We start from the raw sequence: 18,128 nt of genomic DNA on the forward strand, positions 1-18,128 counted from the left end.
ATTTCTCCAGTGCTTCTGTATCCGTCTGTATCTGCATCTCTCTGTGTCTCTTTCTCCATCCGTCTGTCTTTGTCTTTCCCTTTCTGTCCCGATCTGTCTCTGTCTTTCTCCCCACCCCCAACCTTGTTTCTCTCTGACTCTCTCTCTCCCCATCACTATCTCTATGTCTGTTGGCTCTCTTTCAGTGTGCGTCTGTCTTTCTCTGTCTCTCAGTCTGTCTGTCTCTGTCTTTCTATCTGTGTCAATCAGCCTCTGCCTGTCTCCCTGTCTCTGTCTGCAACCATCATTCTTTGCCTTAGTTTGAATGGGTGTCTGTTTGTCCCTGTCTGTGCCTGGCTTCCTCTGCCTCCCTGTCTCTGTCTCCATCTATTTCTACCTGTCTCTGTCTGCCCCTTTCTGTGTATGCCTTTCTAGCTGTCTCTTTTGCGGGAGGAGGTACAATTTCTGAGTCTGTCCATCTGTTGGGCTTTCTCAGCCTGCCTGACCAGCTAGCTCTGTTTTTCTGTCAGGCTGTCCTGTCTCTGGCTGTTTCTACATCTGGTTCTGTTGCATCTTTTGATAGTCCATCTCTGCTTCTGCCTGTCTTAAGGAGACAGGAATGAAATGTTATTACAATTCGGTAGACAAACCCTCTTCTGTCACCTTCCCTTCCAGTGGTGTCCTAGAGATAGATGCTGTAAGAAGATAAAGCTTAGCATTCGTGTGCAAAGACACAAGAGACTTAAATAAACAATGACTTATGAAGGAGAAAGCAGTGCCCCAGGGATGGAAGTGGGATGGACACAGACAGCAGACCAGTGTAAATTATGCTACTGTGGAAAGGGTCTATATATAAACAGCACAAAGATGACACTGAAATTTCGATGAAAGATAAATCATGTGCTGGAAAAAGAAAACCAACTTTTTAAGAGGAAAATAAAAAGAAGGGGGAGTGTCCAGCCACAAGGTCTACAGGAAGGTACTTGCCAAGTCTCAGCCACAGAATTTGGACATGAAACTGCCTGGTGAGAGTTAAAATAGCAAAATTCACCTATTTTATATAAGCACATCACATCAGTTTAATCATGCGATTAAACTTAAACTTTGAATTGGGGTCAGCAAACACACACACGCACACACACACACAGACACACACACACATGGAAATAAGTGGATTGAAGCAGAATCCAAGGTTTTTATGTCATCACCTGTTCAGCTAGTAACATGACTTCTAAGACATTCATACACACACACACACACACATTTATATTTTATGAGCCCTCATGAGGTTCCACCCTTTCCTCGTCCACTCAGCTACCTGGGCCTTGATGCCCTTCCCTTTATTCAAGATAAATCTCTTGAAAGGGGTGTGTCATCTGCCCCCTGTTCTAAGGTTTACTTGCTTGACTCCAGGCACCATCTATATGTCATAGACTCTCAAATTCATAGCCCATGCACAGACCTCTTCTTTGAATCCAGACCTATAGCCAGCAGTCTGCCCCACCACTTGGAAATCTCAAAGGTGGTGCGATCTACAAAGGAACAAAATAGAACGTATAGTCCAGGCAACCAATTTTAATCTAAATGTAGATTCCTTCCTCATTTGAGTAAATAAATAGAAAGACACTGATGCTGGTAAGGAGAAAATAACCAGGATGTTAGCTGAAACTTATACTTCTTCAAGTGCTTGTGTTTCAGAAGTAAAATTTGTCTATTCATGACATTCTAAAGAAAGGTGGCAATTGTTTTTTCTAGTAGTAAGAGAATTGAAATTTACCTCATTTATTTAGACAATAGCCAATTGATATATGAACAGTCTTCGGGAATGATTTGTTCTAACAGTGCAGATGAAAGTTTGGTTTAGTCTGTGAACACGTTTTCCATGTCAGTTGCTATGATTAGATTCTGAGATCAGACACCAAAGGATAAATTTCACTCCACATTGTAGCAAACTTCAACTATCAAACTTGGTTTAAAGACCAGCAGGGTAATAAGATGCAGTGGAAGGAACAAAAACTATCTGGGCAGATTCAAGGTAAGATTTGAATACCCAAAAGATCCTTAATTCTCTGAGCAGTATTCATCACATAAACACACTGCATTACATTGGTGATGTCTGTCAAATATTTTAAAAAATAAAAATAAAAATAGTACATGGTGATGGCAAAAATAGGAATTTACAAGCAGCTGATGGTTTTGATTAGCGTGTTTGCTGTACATGGGATTTTATGAAGAGTGGTGACTCTAAGTGAATTAAAATCATCCAAGCGGTCACGAAGAGCATGTTTTGGGTGAAGGCAAGTGGCTGAGTATGGTCCACCACAGGTGAGGAGACTTGCTGTAGAGGTATATTCTTCAAGATGGTAGCCCCTAGTCGTATGTGATTATTTAAATGGATTAAAATTAAATAAAATGGAAAATTCAGTCTCTCAGTCTCACTCGCAGCATTTGAAGTGCTCAATGGCTACATGTAAACCCGTGGCTACTATACTGTGCGCAGCGCAGATATGGAACATCTCTATCAGCGCAGAGGATTCTGTGAGATAGTGCTGTTCTATAATCAGTCATTCCAAGTCAAATTTACATTTCTTTCTGCTTCTGAATACATAGGTCGCCTGGATAACCTATGTGGGGGTGGGTGATGTTTGTGGGGATGGGGAGGAGTTAGAAAATCGGACATACAGAATGGTCACATTTGGATTTACAGGGTCTCATCAGGGTCTTATTTGTCTCACTGTGCTTACCGAGATGTTATGGAGGCTGGGGACAGGGCTTGAGGAAGGTTGGTAGCCACCCAAAGGAACCGTTTGTTCTGGAACCCTGTGCTTTGGAATGTGAAGAATTTGGGTCTAATCTTCTGTGGCCCATACAGCATCTGACCTGGTGGTCAGGCCATCATCTCAAACTCATTGTCCAAAACTCAACCTTTGCTTTCTTTCTCCCATTCCACGATCATGAATATCTATTTTCAATATATTTTATGGTTGGTCTTTTACTGTTCATATTGTTAGTATCTCCACCAGTATACTAGCCCTCTTCTCAGTCGCTAGGCCTTGAAATCGCTGGTTGAAAGGATACAGAATAAATGTCTTTGTAAACTGAAACTTACATTAGAAATAATAGCATGTGGGGTTATTGTAAATACATTTAGATACAAATACGTAAATACATAAATCAAATACATTTGAGTCTTCTGCTTTGCTTTGCCATCAGGTTTAACGTGATATGATATTTCGATGCCTCCCAGCTTAAGACCAGCAGGAACACATTTGTAGTTGAACAATCTGAGTTTATTATTCTTTGCAGTGAAGGAGAACATACACAGTGAAGGAACTGTGGGCCACACAAGTACGTGGGTGATAGAAAAGGGATGTTAAGAGATTTGGGCTTGGGACTTCCCTGCTGGTCCGGTGGATGAGCCTTTGCCTTCCAAAGTAGGTGGTGTGGGTTCGCTCCCTGGTTGGGGATACTAAGGTCCCACATGTCTTGTGGCCAAAAACCAAAACATAAAAGAAAACAAACAAACTAACAAACAAAAAAAAGCAGAAGCAATATGGTAACAAATTGAATAAAGACTAAATAAAGGGACCACCTCAAAAAAAAAATTAAAGAAGAAAAGAGGTGGGCTTGTTTTAGGTGATTTGGGTGAATTTTTAAAGAAGCAGAGCTCTGATCTGGATTGGATACTGTCAGGAAGACAGGGAATTCCTATGACAGTATCTTAATAAACCTTTTGTATAGAGAGAATAGATTAGAGTGAGGTTAAAGCTACAATTGCTGAAAACAAACAAAGAAACAAAGCAAAGGGGAAAACAAAACCCCCAAACTAGCAGTCACTCATACTAGCTAGGAGAGGGATATACGGTGATTTGTACAGTGATTTTGCTTTTGTCTGTGCTAAGGAACAAAAAAATCATGAAGTGGCCTTTGTTTTGTCTCACTTTATCATGATCTCAGAGTGACAAGATCTCATGATCTCACCTGAAGTTGGCATTCCCTGAGATTTTTTTCAATGTCTAATGGGAGAATAACATGTCCTAGCCTGGATGTCAAGAGATATTTTTTAGTACCCCCTTCTGGCCACAAGCCATTAACCCATGTTATCTAGATTATCAACATTGCTCTGAGTTTGATGATCAGGAATTTGTTTAGAGAATGTAGTCTGTAGTAGGACATGGATTGGTCTCTCCTGCTCCTTTTGCAGTAGAATGCATCATTGAATACTCTGGTGTGACACGGGCTGTGCAATAGCATTTAAGACTCCAGACAGGATGCATTGGCCAACTGCAAAACAAGTAATCAAACGAAACACAATGATTATTAGTCCTTGCAACAGGACTTGAAGTCAAGGGCTTGGATTATAAAAACCAGGCAATGAATCCAGCTGGGTTCACCTTTGAGCACCACATGACTTTTGTTAGAATCAAAGACAAGTTTTGGACCACCCTTGCTAGTTATGATTTTCCCTAATGTGAGAATAGCAAGTCACAAAGCCTATATGAATAGGGAGTCAGTTATTCTTCGTGTGTGTGTGTGTGTGTGTGTGAGAGAGAGAGAGAGAGAGAGAGAGTCGCTCAGTCGTGTCTGACTCTTTGCAACCCCAAGGACTATAGCCCAGGAGGCTCCTCTGTCCATGGTATTCTTCAGGCAAGAATACTGGAGTGGGTTGCCATTCCCTTCTCCAGGGGATCTTCCCGACCCAGGGACCGAACCCGAGTCTCCTGCATTGCAGGCAGATTCTTTACCATCTGAGCCACCAGAGAAGCCCTTCCTGGTGAGTTTTTAAAAGACATTGGTTTGACTGTTACTGGATAATCCCCTCTCTCTAACCCCTCCCCCCTCCCCCACTGTTTCTGGGAAACAAGATCTGCTGGAATGTTTAGTTTAACATATCACAGAGTCTCAACAATTATCCTGAACACACAAGATAAGTTAGCGTATGCCATATGGGTGTTATATAAGATGTTACATAACAAATAGTACCTCATTGTGGCACGGCCTCTATCAGGAGAATAAGCATCATTTGTTACAACTAGAGACAGCCGATTTTGTGTTCCTCAAGGTAAGTGATGTATTTAGCAGAACTTCCCTCGTGTGGCTCAGCTGGTAAAGAATCCACGTGCGGTGGAGGAGACCTGGGTTCGATCCCTGGGTTGGGAAGATCCCCTGGAGAAGGGAAAGGCTACCCAGTCCAGTATTCTGGCCTGGAGAATTCCACGGACTGTATAGTCCATGGGGTCGCAAACAGTCGAACACGACGGAGTGACTTTCACTTTCAACCAGTTTCACAAAGCAGGCTGACTATCATGAACAAATGGAATATCTTGAGCAAATTTGACTCTCAGGGTCAGGGTGGCTCCAATAATGGAGCCTCCTCTTGATTGAGTGGGACTCACCGACAGGGCGCAGGAATGGCCGAGAGGAGCTACCCCGCGTCTCAGGTAAGGGGCGGTGGCCGGGAGGAGCAATCCCAAGCCCGAGGCCAGGGGCGGCGGCCGGGAGGACCGACCCCACATCCAAGGAGCCGTGGCTGCCTGGGCGCAGGAGGCCTAGAGGAGCTATCCCACGTTGAAGGTCAGGAAGGGCGGCGGTGAGGAGATACCCTCGTCCAAGGTAAGGAACGGCGGCTGGGCTTTGCTGGAGCAGCCGTGAAGAGATAACCCACGCCCAAGGTAAGAGAAGCCCAAGTAAGACGGTAGGTGGTGCAAGAGGGCATCAGAGGGCAGACACACTGAAACTGTACTCACAGAAAACTAGTCAATCTAATCACACTAGGACAACAGCCCTGTCTAACTCAATGAAACTAAGCCATGCCCATAGGACAACCCAAGACGGGTGGGTCATGGTGGAGAGGTCTGACAGAATGTGGTCCACTGGAGAAGGGAATGGCAAACCACTTCAGTATTCTTGCCTTGACAACCCCATGAGCAGTATGAAAAGGCAAAAGGAGAGGATACTGAAAGAGGAACTCCCCAGGTCAGTAGGTGCCCAATATGCTACTGGAGATCAGTGGAGAAATAACTCCAGAAAGAATGAAGGAATGGAGCCAAAGCAAAAACAATACCCAGCTGTGGATGTGACCGGTGATAGAAGCAAGGTCCGATGCTGTAAAGAGCAATATTGCATGGGAACCTGGAATGTCAGGTCCATGAATCAAGGCAAATTGGACGTAGTCAAACAAGAGATGGCAAGAGTGAATGTCGACATTCTTGGAATCAGCGAACTCAAATGGACTGGAATGGGTGAATTTAACTCAGGTGACCATTATATCTGCTACTGTGGGCAGGAATCCCTCAGAAGAAATGGAGTAGCCGTCATGGTCAACAAAAGAGTCTGAAATGCAGTACTTGGATGCAATCTCAAAAACGACAGAATGATCTCTGTTCGTTTCCAAGGCAAACCATTCAATATCACAGTAATCCAAGTCTATGGCCCAACCAGTAAGGCTGAAGAAGCTGAACGGTTCTATGAAGACCTACCAGGCCTTTTAGAACTAACACCCAAAAAAGATGTCCTTTTAATTATAGGGGACTGAATGCAAAAGTAGGAAATCAAGAAACACCTGGAGTAACAGGCAAATTTGGCCTTGGAATACGGAATGAAGCAGGGCAAAGACTAATAGAGTTTTGCCAAGAAAATGCACTGGTCATAACAAATACCCTCTTCCAATAACACAAGAGAAGACTCTACACATGGACATCAACAGATGGTCCACACCAAAATCAGACTGATTATATTCTTTGCAGCCAAAGATGGAGAAGCTCTACACAGTCAGCAAAAACAAGACCAGGAGCTGACTGTGGCTCAGATCATGAACTCCTTATTGCCAAAATCAGACTTTAATTGAAGAAAGTAGGGAAAACCTCTAGGCCATTCAGGTATGACCTAAATCAAATCCCTTATGATTATACAGTGGAAGTGAGAAACAGATTTAAGGGCCTAGATCTGAGAGATAAGAGTGCCTGATGAACTATGGAATGAGGTTCGTGACATTGTACAGGAGACAGGGATCAAACCATCCCCATGGAAAAGAAATGCAAAAAGCAAAATGGCTGTCTGGGGAGGCCTTACAAATAGCTGTGAAAAGAAGAGAAGGGAAAAGCAAAGGAGAAGAGGAAAGATATAAGCATCTGAATGCAGAGATCCAAAGAAGAGCAAGAAGAGATAAGAAAGCCTTCCTCAGCGATCAATGCAAAGAAATAGAGGAAAACAACAGAATGGGAAAGAGTAGAGATCTCTTCAAGAAAACAAGAGATACCAAGGGAACATTTCATGCAAAGATGGGCTCGAGAAAGGACAGAAATGGTATGGGCCTAACAGAAGCAGAAGATATTCAGGAGAGGTGGCAAGTATACACGGAAGAACTGTACAAAAAGATCTTCACGAGCCAGATAATCACGATGGTGTGATCACTGACCTATAGCCAGACATCCTGGAATGTGAAGTCAAGTGGGCCTTAGAAAGCATCACTATGAACAAAGCTAGTGGAGATGATGGAATTCCAGGGGAGCTATTTCAAATCCTGAAAGATGATGCTGTGAAAGTGCTGGGCTCAATATGCCAGCAGATTTGGAAAACTCAGCAGTGGCCACAGGACTGGAAAAGGTCAGTTTTCATTCCAATCCCAAAGAAAGACAATGCCAAAGAATGCTCAAACTACCACACAAGTGCACTCATCTCACATGCTAGTCAAGTAATGCTCAACACTCTCCAAGCCAGGCTTCAGCAATACGTAAACCGTGAACTTCCAGATGTTCAAGCTGGTTTTAGAAAAGGCAGAGGAACCAGAGATCAAATTGCCAACATCCGCTGGATCATGGAAAAAGCAAGAGAGTTCCAGAAAAACATCTATTTCTGCTTTATTGACTATGCCAAAGCCTTTAGCTGTGTGGATCACAATAAACTGTGGAAAATTCTGAAAGAGATGGGAATAGCAGACCACCTGACCTGCCTCTGGAGAAATCTGTATGCAGGGCAGGAAGCAACAGTTCGAACTGGACATGGAACAACAGACTGGTTCCAAAGACGAAAAGGAGTACGTCAAGGCTGTTTATTGCCACCCTGCTTATCTACCTTCTATGCAGAGTACATCATGAGAAACGCTGGACTGGAAGAACACAAGCTGGAATCAAGATTGCCGGGAGAAATATCAATAACCTCAGATATGTAGATGACACCACCCTTATGGCAGACAGTGAAGAGGAACTAAAAAGCCTCTTGATGAAAGAGAAAGTGGAGAGTGAAAAAGTTGGCTTAAAGCTCAACATTCAGAAAATGAAGATCATGGCGTCCGGTCCCATCGCTTCATGGGAAATAGATGGGGAAACAGTGGAACAGTGTCAGACTTTATCTTTTGGGCTCCAAAATCACTACAGATGGTGACTGAAGCCATGAAACTAAAAGACGCTTGCTCCTTGACAGGAAAGCTATGACCAACCTAGATAGCAGATTCAAAAGCAGAGACACTACTTTGCCAACAGAGGTTCGTCTAGTCAAGGCTATAGTTTTTCCTGTGGTCATGTATGGATGTGAGAGTTGGACTGTGAAGAAGGCTGAGTGCCGAAGACTTGATGCTTTTGAACTGTGGTGTTGGAGAAGCCTCTTGAGAGTCCCTTGGACTGCAAGGAGATCCAACCAGTCCATTCTGAAGGAGATCAGCCCTGGGATTTCTTTGGAAGGAATGATGCTAAAGCTGAAACTCCAGTACTTTGGCCACCTCATGCGAAGAGTTGACTCATTGGAAAAGACTCTGAGGCTGGGAGGGATTGGGGGCAGGAGGAGAAGGGGACGACAGAGGATGAGATGGCTGGATGGCGTCACTGACTCGATGGACGTGAGTCTGGGTGAACTCCGGGAGTTGGTGATGGACAGGGAGGCCTGGCGTGCTGCGATTCATGGGGTTGCAAAGAGTTGGACACGACTGAGCGATTGATCTGATCTGATCTGATCTGAAAGTCATTTAGCAAACGAAATCAGATGACATGGATATGTCACTGGGCTATACTTAATAGAAGTTCTTGATTGAAGTTCTTACTGATGATTCTACTATTACTTCTAACGATATTGTTTTCTATACTGCCTGCTTCAAGAAGTGTTGTTCCTTACATTATCAAGTGTGTGACTGAGCCACTGATATAATGATGGTGTGCAGCTCCATATGAAATCCATAAGTATAATGGTGTGACTCTGTATATAAGAAGCAACAAGACAGAATATTTTCCTGGACCAAGAGACTAGTAAGACAGGTGTGGTCCAGAGACTTTTGTTACTCACAGGGCCTAGTCCAGTAATAACACACTGAGTGGCCTATCAGTGAGATCTTTGACAGACCTGCGAATGAACCCTCCCAGCACCGTGGAACAAGATGGTAATGAAATGCTCTGCGAGCCATGGTCAAACTCATGGCCATAAAAGGGCCCTGCTCTGGCAACTGGCACTTGCTATCTGCCTCTACAAAGATTAACTCATGGACACTACAGCTGCTGACCTTCAACGTCCCCTGAAAGGAGTTCAGGGTGAAAATCAGAAATTAGGCACTCGCTCTGTGTTCTGGAAAAATGGACAAAACAGGCCTTTGGATAGTTAGAGATTTTCAGGTAAAGATTTTCTTGAGCCCAAATTCTTGCATCTTCTCATCCCTAGAAAAGCACCTAAGTTGTTAATGGGGACAACTATTTTGGCTTTTACAGTAATACCACAGTAAGAAGCCAAGGCCTACCTGGACAAACTTTGACAACTGGCTACCTCAAGCACCTGTCTACGCTGGGTTATAGACTCATTCACCTGAAAAGAAATTATAAGATTTATTTTGTCTGTTAAATTTCAGGTTTTCATTCTTTCAGCTACTTCTAACTGGGTTTTGTATACCTACATTCAAAATGTATATGAATATGCCAGATGGCTCCATTCTTATAAATAGGGCAGCCCAAGTGTTGACTCTACCCAGACCAGGATCAAAGTTACTATCAAATGTAAGCTGATTCTTGCAGGTTATTCTTGGACTGCTGATTACAGTAATTCATCTACTGATATTTGGTCTCTGCCTTTTAATCTACTTATCTAGTTTGTGCTTTCTAAAGGATACAATGGCTTCCCAGACAAAGTAACAGTGATGCAGAGATTCTGGCCACTCTTCAAAATGGACTCCCCTGATGTTCCACCGTGGTTACAGATACAATCTTGGTTTACAAGCTCTCCTTTGTGAAAAACTATCTTGACTACAATCATTGTAATCATTCTGTTTTTTGCTGTTTGCTCCTTACATATACAACTGTGTATTTACTACTTGGGGCCCTTGGATCAGAAACCCTAAGTAAAAGGGTAAGGAGAATATGTTGCTTCAACCGCTTAGGGTCAGTGCCCCTCACCTGCAGGAAGCAGTTACTGACAGATTTCTCTGCCCCTTTCCCCTCAGCAACAATATTCTCCTAAAATAAAAAGGGGGAAATGAGAGAGTTAACTTAGGCAGGTTGATAAGGAGTCAAAGCCTAAGGCCCCTTTAAGGAGGAGATAAACATTCTTTCTTTTTCACATTCTTTGCTATAGATATGTAGGCCTCGTAGGCAGCAGTATCTCTTATTCAAGGACATGTCTTTTTTTTTTTTTTCTTTTTTTTAAGCTTTGGATATATGTTATGGGAGAAGGTCTGGGTAAAAACTTCCACAGCTGTAGCTCTGGGTTAACCTGTTCCTTCTGGCTAATCTCGTGCTGATGTCATCCCAGGAGGTATGTTACAGGAAAGGGTCTGGAAAAATTCTCGAAGTCTTGAGGTATCTTTTACCTAGTCTCAGCAGCTAGTTGAGAAGTGTATAACGCCTTGCTTAAAGTAGTGAGGTGGGTTCTCTCCTGCTCCCTTCTGACGTCTATGTCTGAAGCTTTTTCTGTCACTTTCACTTTAGATAAAATCTACACAATGCTCCAAGTGACTGAGACTGTCTTTGGTCCCGAGTTAAATCTTCTCCTTCGGAGACCATGAATCTGGCGGCACTGTTCACCATTCACCATAAGCTGTCACAACTCTAGAGTCAGTATTCATGTTTGTCTCATGCCAAGCACCACTCAACCTGAAGCATTATATAGACCTTCTTATCAACTTTCTATAGCCATCTAACAGAGAATATTTAAAATGTGATTTAAGGTTATCCTGTCCTATTCAAAGTGTGTAAACATTCTACTCACATGATTTGAATAGGGCAGAATCTTTGCGACCCCATGGACACGAGTTTGCAAGTCTCTGCTATTCATGGAATTTTTCAGGCATGTATACTGGAGTGGGTTGTCGTTTCCTCCTCGAGGAAGTCTTCCCAACCCATGCCTCATGCGTCTCCTGCATTGGCAGGTGGATTGTTTACCACTGGGAATGTTTGGGAAGCCCCAAACATTCTACTCAGGCAAGGTCAAATGACCTGAGAGACTTACCGTTTTCAAAGTTTTTTCCCTTGCATTGTACTTTCCTTGTCATTGAAAGGTCCACACTCTCTCTACGCCGTATACTTTGTTTAGCATATAACACTTGTCAGTATTTAATATTATTAATTTCCTCAAAAATCAAAATCCATCTCATTCATTCCTCATTTCTTTCAGTGTTTAAGTTTGTTACATGCTTAGCTGGTGTCTAAACTAGAGACAAAAGCAAAGACTGGGCACACATTGCCACTTTTATCACAGAAAATGTTTTGACAGCCGCAAATGATGGGATAACCTAAGAAAATAATTACAGAAATTAAGGTGCCTAGAGCACAGAGCTGGAACCAAGACGTAATTATCCAAAAAAAAGGAGTGATCAGTAATTATGTCAAATGGGGAAGAGGAAATGATGTTCTTAAGATTCATGGGGAAAATTCATACACAAAGTCCTCTGTTCCACCAGTATCCTACGAAGGGAGCCCCAGAGAAATCATCCCTGGAGGGAAAGATACACAGAGTGGAATTCCTGGTACAGAGTGCACTTATCCTGTGATGGGGAGTGGGAGGGGTAGGGGAAAGCCTCGTGGGTGTGGCTTTGCGTGGCGTCCAAGATGACGTCACAAACATCAGCCGTATCCAACGACACCGTGGGCTGAGCTAGTGCCAGTGGCGGCTGCGTCTGGTGAGGAAGCTTGCCCTCTGTACCCCTGAGGTAAAAGCCATGGGAGCAGTCAACAGTCAGATGCCCTCGAACAGAGTGGGGCATGCCCCAGAGGAGCCAGGTGCCCCTGAGGGGGAGGAGGGGGAGGAGGAGGCCGAGGAGGTAGCAGTGGCAGTGATAGAGGAAGGGGAGGAGAGCGAAGAGGCCAGACCCACCACTAGCCAAGGGCGCCACAAGCGGAAGACAGGCCCAGAAGGGCAGCTCACAAAAGCGCCTCACAGGAAGCGAGCAAAAGACCGTTTAGAGTCCGTTTATAAGACACTTTTTCTGAGAGGAGAAGGGAGTGACGTGCAGATCCGCGCCCTGGGGAAGGAGTGGAACTTGCACAAGGTCTACTTGTGCCGGTCAGGATACTTTGCTAGCATGTTCAGTGGTGCGTGGCGTGAGACAACCATGGATACTGTAGAGTTGCAGATGCCTGACGAGAACATTGATCGTGAGGCACTGCACGAGGCTTTAGGTTCCCTGTACCAAAACTCTGTGCTCATCCCACCCGGTCGAGTGGTCCCCATGCTGGCCACAGCCAGCATGCTGCAGCTGGACAAGCTGATTCAGCAGTGCGGAGAGATAATGAAGGAGACGGTCAGTGATCAGACCGTGTGCAGCTACTACTGCTCTGCTGAGAGCTACGGACTGCAGAACATCAGGGCCATGTGTCTTCAGTGGCTGCTGGACAACCTGATGACCCAGCATAGTGAGGAGTTATTGAGAGAAGTTAGCCTGGATCTCATGAAAGAGGTCATTGCCTCTTCAGAGCTCTTCGTGATGGAGGTAGAGATGGATGTGTACACGACGCTGAAAAAGTGGATGTTCCTGCAGCTGCAGGACATGGAGAGGCCCCCGCAGAGACTTACTGCCTAACGCCGACTCGTGGTTTGCCAGGTCCAGGCAGGAGTCAGAGGGCACCCCTTTCCTGGAGACCGAGCAGGGCAGAGCCTTCCTGCCAGCGTTCCAGCAGCTGCGGCTTGCCTACATGATCTGCGACCTGCCGTCAGCACGCATCATCGACCAGGATGCACTGATCCCTGCCACGTGGCTGACCCCAGTGTACAAAGAGCAGTGGCTTGCCCTCCTCCGGGCTGAGCAGACCAGAGACCTCGGGCCCGTGGATGTCTTCGTGTCCGACCTCCAGAGGACCAGCATGCGGTGCGGGGGCCAGCTCCTCAGGGATAAGCAGTGCACCTGGCGGTGGGCAGGCTTCAACGTCGGCTGGGACTTGGTGGTGTGCTATGCCAACCGGCGCATCATTTTCAAGCGCAGCGTGCTGAACAAGTCTTGCGGTCTCGGGGTCAGCTTACTCTGGCAGAGAAAGGTCGCGTTCCGCTTGCGCCTGGCCTCCTTGGACAGGGCTGGAAGAGCCATTTTCCGGAAGGAGACAGAACTCCAGGTGCTTTCCCTCGGAAAGGATGAAGAGCTAGAGGTGGTGAATCTGGAGAACGAAGATGTGGTTTTCCCCATATATGTGACCTGTAATTTCCTGTACCTCCCCAGAGAGGGGCGTTTCCCTGAGTGAGGACTCCTGAAAACAAAATCTCAGAGAGGTGAGCAGCTCTTTTCCTGGGGTCAGGGACGACCAGCTTTGTCCAGATGCCAGCTCCTTCTGCGGGACCAACCGGACTTGCCCACCTCTGGTGGCCCACCTCTGTCAGAGTCTTTGTTGAACTGTAGCTCATAATACTTGAGATCGTTTACCTGAGCCTATGAAGAGGAGAAATGTTAAAGCCCTGCTCCCCCAACACCTTTAGACCTCATTTGTGCTGTTAAAGTGGCAAGCTGTCCTCCTGGTTTACCATCCATCAATGCCCCCTCCCATCATTTCTGCAAAGTCAAAGACCAGTTGACTTGAGAGAGAACCTGTGAACCTACCTACTCTACTACTGCTGGTGAAACTCTTTTAAAATATGCATTTCCTTTAGCTTGATTAAAGGAATGTTAAAGAAACCGTTTGGTTTCTCTTTCAGTTCGCGTGTTTAGAGCCACTCTGCCCCACTACTGCCGCTAGCTTCCTTTGGATTGCTTCCCTTTCCCCATTCCCTGCCACTGAGTGTGTAGTACTTGGTTCCCATGATCTCTCACTCTGTGAACGCACCCAGGCTACACTGATGATCTTCTCTTTATTGGTTGGTCCTCAACATTCTTAGGTTAGTTGACTTCATATCGTATCTTGATGTTACTTTGGCTTTCTTTTGACTTTCCTAGCATTTTAACCCTAGAAAGACGCCTCCAATCTTATACAACCCTATATTGGGGGTGGAGTGGAAGGCGGCAGATTGATGCTATGAGGACATCTCGGTACTAGACAGACTTTTTCTGTGGCATACAGCCACGAATTATTTATGCACCAGAATGCACTCTCTAAGCACGCTGATGGCCTTTGCCCTTCAGAAACATTTGACGTTGGAATTGTACGTGGAAAGACTCTTTCCCGCTTAAAAACAGGTCTGGTAACCTCTGGAAAGAAACGCTTTTGAATTATAATGGGAATTATTTGGCATCTGGAAGTGGGATCACGAGAAGTCCACACTAGTAATCAAAAGGGTAAGATAAAAAGTGTTTTTGTCACAAAAGGAGAAGCACACTAGTCACGATTTGAATTTGTTAGTTTCTGATTACTGTTAACTTACAAATTGTCACCATCCCATTCCCTCCATTGAGTCATTTTGAGGTCAAAGAATGGAAAACTCTATTTAAGAATCCATATAAATAATAAATACATGCTTGGAAAGAGTGTGATAAATTAATACAAGATGAACAAATCAAAAAAAAATAGTATACTCTATTGGTGTTTGGCAGATTCATGTTGATGTATGGCAAAACCAATACAATATTGTAAAGTAATTAGCCTCCAATTAAAATAAATAAATGTAAATTTAAATGAAAAAAAAAAAAAACAGTCACCAGATTTAAGGCTTTACTTAGTTGAAATCAGAATTTTCCTTACTGGTGGTTTATGTTTCTCTTCCCAATTAGATTTTATCCATTGTCCATCAGTGAACAAATTACTTTTGACTTTATCCATTCATTCATTCCTTTTCCTCTTTAAGGAGATTTGAAAGGCTTCCTTATCCCAAACCCATATACTAGGATTAGAGTAATATTTACATGACAGTTACTTATATGAAATGGTTCAACCAGGAAGCTGCTGTTGCATCCTTCGATGTTTGCCCTTAATTTTGTAGCCCCCTACCCTTTCTTGTGTTCCCTTATATTCCATATACCTAACCAACTACAAACAATAGACTTCATTTTATTTGTGTTTAAAAATAACTGGGGAGAAGAGTAAGTCATGATTCAGTTGAAACGTAAAAATTATTGTTATTTTTTTTTTCGGTAAGAATTTCACTTTCTTTATGTAAACTCTCTAAGCAATTTGAAATCACTTGTTCTTGAGCTGAATGCCAAGATGCCATTTCATCTAAACAGAGGTATCCTCAGTTGGGAAATTCAGAGACTACTTAGCTACAAGTGTACCTTGACTGAAAGATCTGCTTTTGTTTTCCTACCCAACGAGCTTTAAATCCTTAAATTGCTTGTTGCCGCTTACAATAGAAAGATGTTCAATAATGTACAAACAGTGACAGCTGAAATACACTCATTTAAACATTTAAACTCTCACAAACCCTGACTGTTGCCATTTGCCAGTTTGGGCAATTTATCCAATACCTGTCTCTATTTTCTCTCTTTTTTTTTCTTTTCTTTTTGACTGCTCAGGATGAGGAAGAAACCTTTTCCCATGTTGATACTCATTTTGTTAGCCTCTTCGTAAAGGCATGGGGAGATGGGGAGGCAGGGCGACGAACAGTCATGGTAATGCTACAGGAAACCATCAAGCTAAATAACAGCAAAGTAAACGCCACACTAAAGGAGATGGTACCCCTATGGGATACCACGTGGTCCTTGACAATGATGAGGATTTATCCCTGTCTCTGTTTTTCCCTCTCTGTATGTCTGCCACTCTCTCTGTCATCCCCTATCTCTGTCTCCATGATGTCCGTCTGCATCCCTGTCTAATTTCTATCTACCTCTGTCTTTGTCTTCCTCAGTCTCTGTCTCAGACTGCCTATCTTCGTCACTCTCTGTCTCTGTCTTACTGTCCGTATCTTTCTGTTTCTCTCTGTTTCTGACAATCTGTTTGTGTCTGGGTCTCTATGTTTCTGTCTCTGTCTCTGTATTTCTCCAGTGCTTCTGTATCCGTCTGTATCTGCATCTCTCTGTGTCTCTTTCTCCATCCGTCTGTCTTTGTCTTTCCCTTTCTGTCCCGATCTGTCTCTGTCTTTCTCCCCACCCCCAACCTTGTTTCTCTCTGACTCTCTCTCTCCCCATCACTATCTCTATGTCTGTTGGCTCTCTTTCAGTGTGCGTCTGTCTTTCTCTGTCTCTCAGTCTGTCTGTCTCTGTCTTTCTATCTGTGTCAATCAGCCTCTGCCTGTCTCCCTGTCTCTGTCTGCAACCATCATTCTTTGCCTTAGTTTGAATGGGTGTCTGTTTGTCCCTGTCTGTGCCTGGCTTCCTCTGCCTCCCTGTCTCTGTCTCCATCTATTTCTACCTGTCTCTGTCTGCCCCTTTCTGTGTATGCCTTTCTAGCTGTCTCTTTTGCGGGAGGAGGTACAATTTCTGAGTCTGTCCATCTGTTGGGCTTTCTCAGCCTGCCTGACCAGCTAGCTCTGTTTTTCTGTCAGGCTGTCCTGTCTCTGGCTGTTTCTACATCTGGTTCTGTTGCATCTTTTGATAGTCCATCTCTGCTTCTGCCTGTCTTAAGGAGACAGGAATGAAATGTTATTACAATTCGGTAGACAAACCTTCTTCTGTCATCTTCCCTTCCAGTGGTGTCCTAGAGATAGATGCTGTAAGAAGATAAAGCTTAGCATTCGTGTGCAAAGACACAAGACACTTAAATAAACAATGACTTATGAAGGAGAAAGCAGTGCCCCAGGGATGGAAGTGGGATGGACACAGACAGCAGACCAGTGTAAATTATGCTACTGTGGAAAGGGTCTATATATAAACAGCACAAAGATGACACTGAAATTTCGATGAAAGATAAATCATGTGCTGGAAAAAGAAAACCAACTTTTTAAGAGGAAAATAAAAAGAAGAGGGAGTGTCCAGCCACAAGGTCTACAGGAAGGTACTTGCCAAGTCTCAGCCACAGAATTTGGACATGAAACTGCCTGGTGAGAGTTAAAATAGCAAAATTCACCTATTTTATATAAGCACATCACATCAGTTTAATCATGCGATTAAACTTAAACTTTTGAATTGGGGTCAGCAAACACACACACGCACACACACACACAGACACACACACACATGGAAATAAGTGGATTGAAGCAGAATCCAAGGTTTTTATGTCATCACCTGTTCAGCTAGTAACATGACTTCTAAGACATTCATACACACACACACACACACATTTATATTTTATGAGCCCTCATGAGGTTCCACCCTTTCCTCGTCCACTCAGCTACCTGGGCCTTGATGCCCTTCCCTTTATTCAAGATAAATCTCTTGAAAGGGGTGTGTCATCTGCCCCCTGTTCTAAGGTTTACTTGCTTGACTCCAGGCACCATCTATATGTCATAGACTCTCAAATTCATAGCCCATGCACAGACCTCTTCTTTGAATCCAGACCTATAGCCAGCAGTCTGCCCCACCACTTGGAAATCTCAAAGGTGGTGCGATCTACAAAGGAACAAAATAGAACGTATAGTCCAGGCAACCAATTTTAATCTAAATGTAGATTCCTTCCTCATTTGAGTAAATAAATAGAAAGACACTGATGCTGGTAAGGAGAAAATAAGCAGGATGTTAGCTGAAACTTATACTTCTTCAAGTGCTTGTGTTTCAGAAGTAAAATTTGTCTATTCATGACATTCTAAAGAAAGGTGGCAATTTTTTTTTCTAGTAGTAAGAGAATTGAAATTTACCTCATTTATTTAGACAATAGCCAATTGATATATGAACAGTCTTCGGGAATGATTTGTTCTAACAGTGCAGATGAAAGTTTGGTTTAGTCTGTGAA

General features: G+C 43.8%; 1 long non-coding RNA gene across 1 annotated transcript; it reads right to left on the reverse strand.

Moving 5' to 3' along the window:
• Nucleotides 1-1,258: 1,258 nt before the first annotated feature.
• Nucleotides 1,259-12,183, reverse strand: LOC133243239 (uncharacterized). Its single transcript, XR_009735026.1, has 2 exons — nt 11,398-12,183; nt 1,259-4,263 (listed from the first exon to the last, which is right to left on the reverse strand). It is a non-coding gene; the product is annotated as an uncharacterized LOC133243239 (long non-coding RNA).
• Between the last annotated feature and the right edge of the window lie 5,945 nt (nt 12,184-18,128).

This window comes from Bos javanicus, chromosome X, assembly GCF_032452875.1.
Source record: "Bos javanicus breed banteng chromosome X, ARS-OSU_banteng_1.0, whole genome shotgun sequence".
In the NCBI taxonomy this organism is placed as follows: Eukaryota; Metazoa; Chordata; class Mammalia; order Artiodactyla; family Bovidae; genus Bos; species Bos javanicus.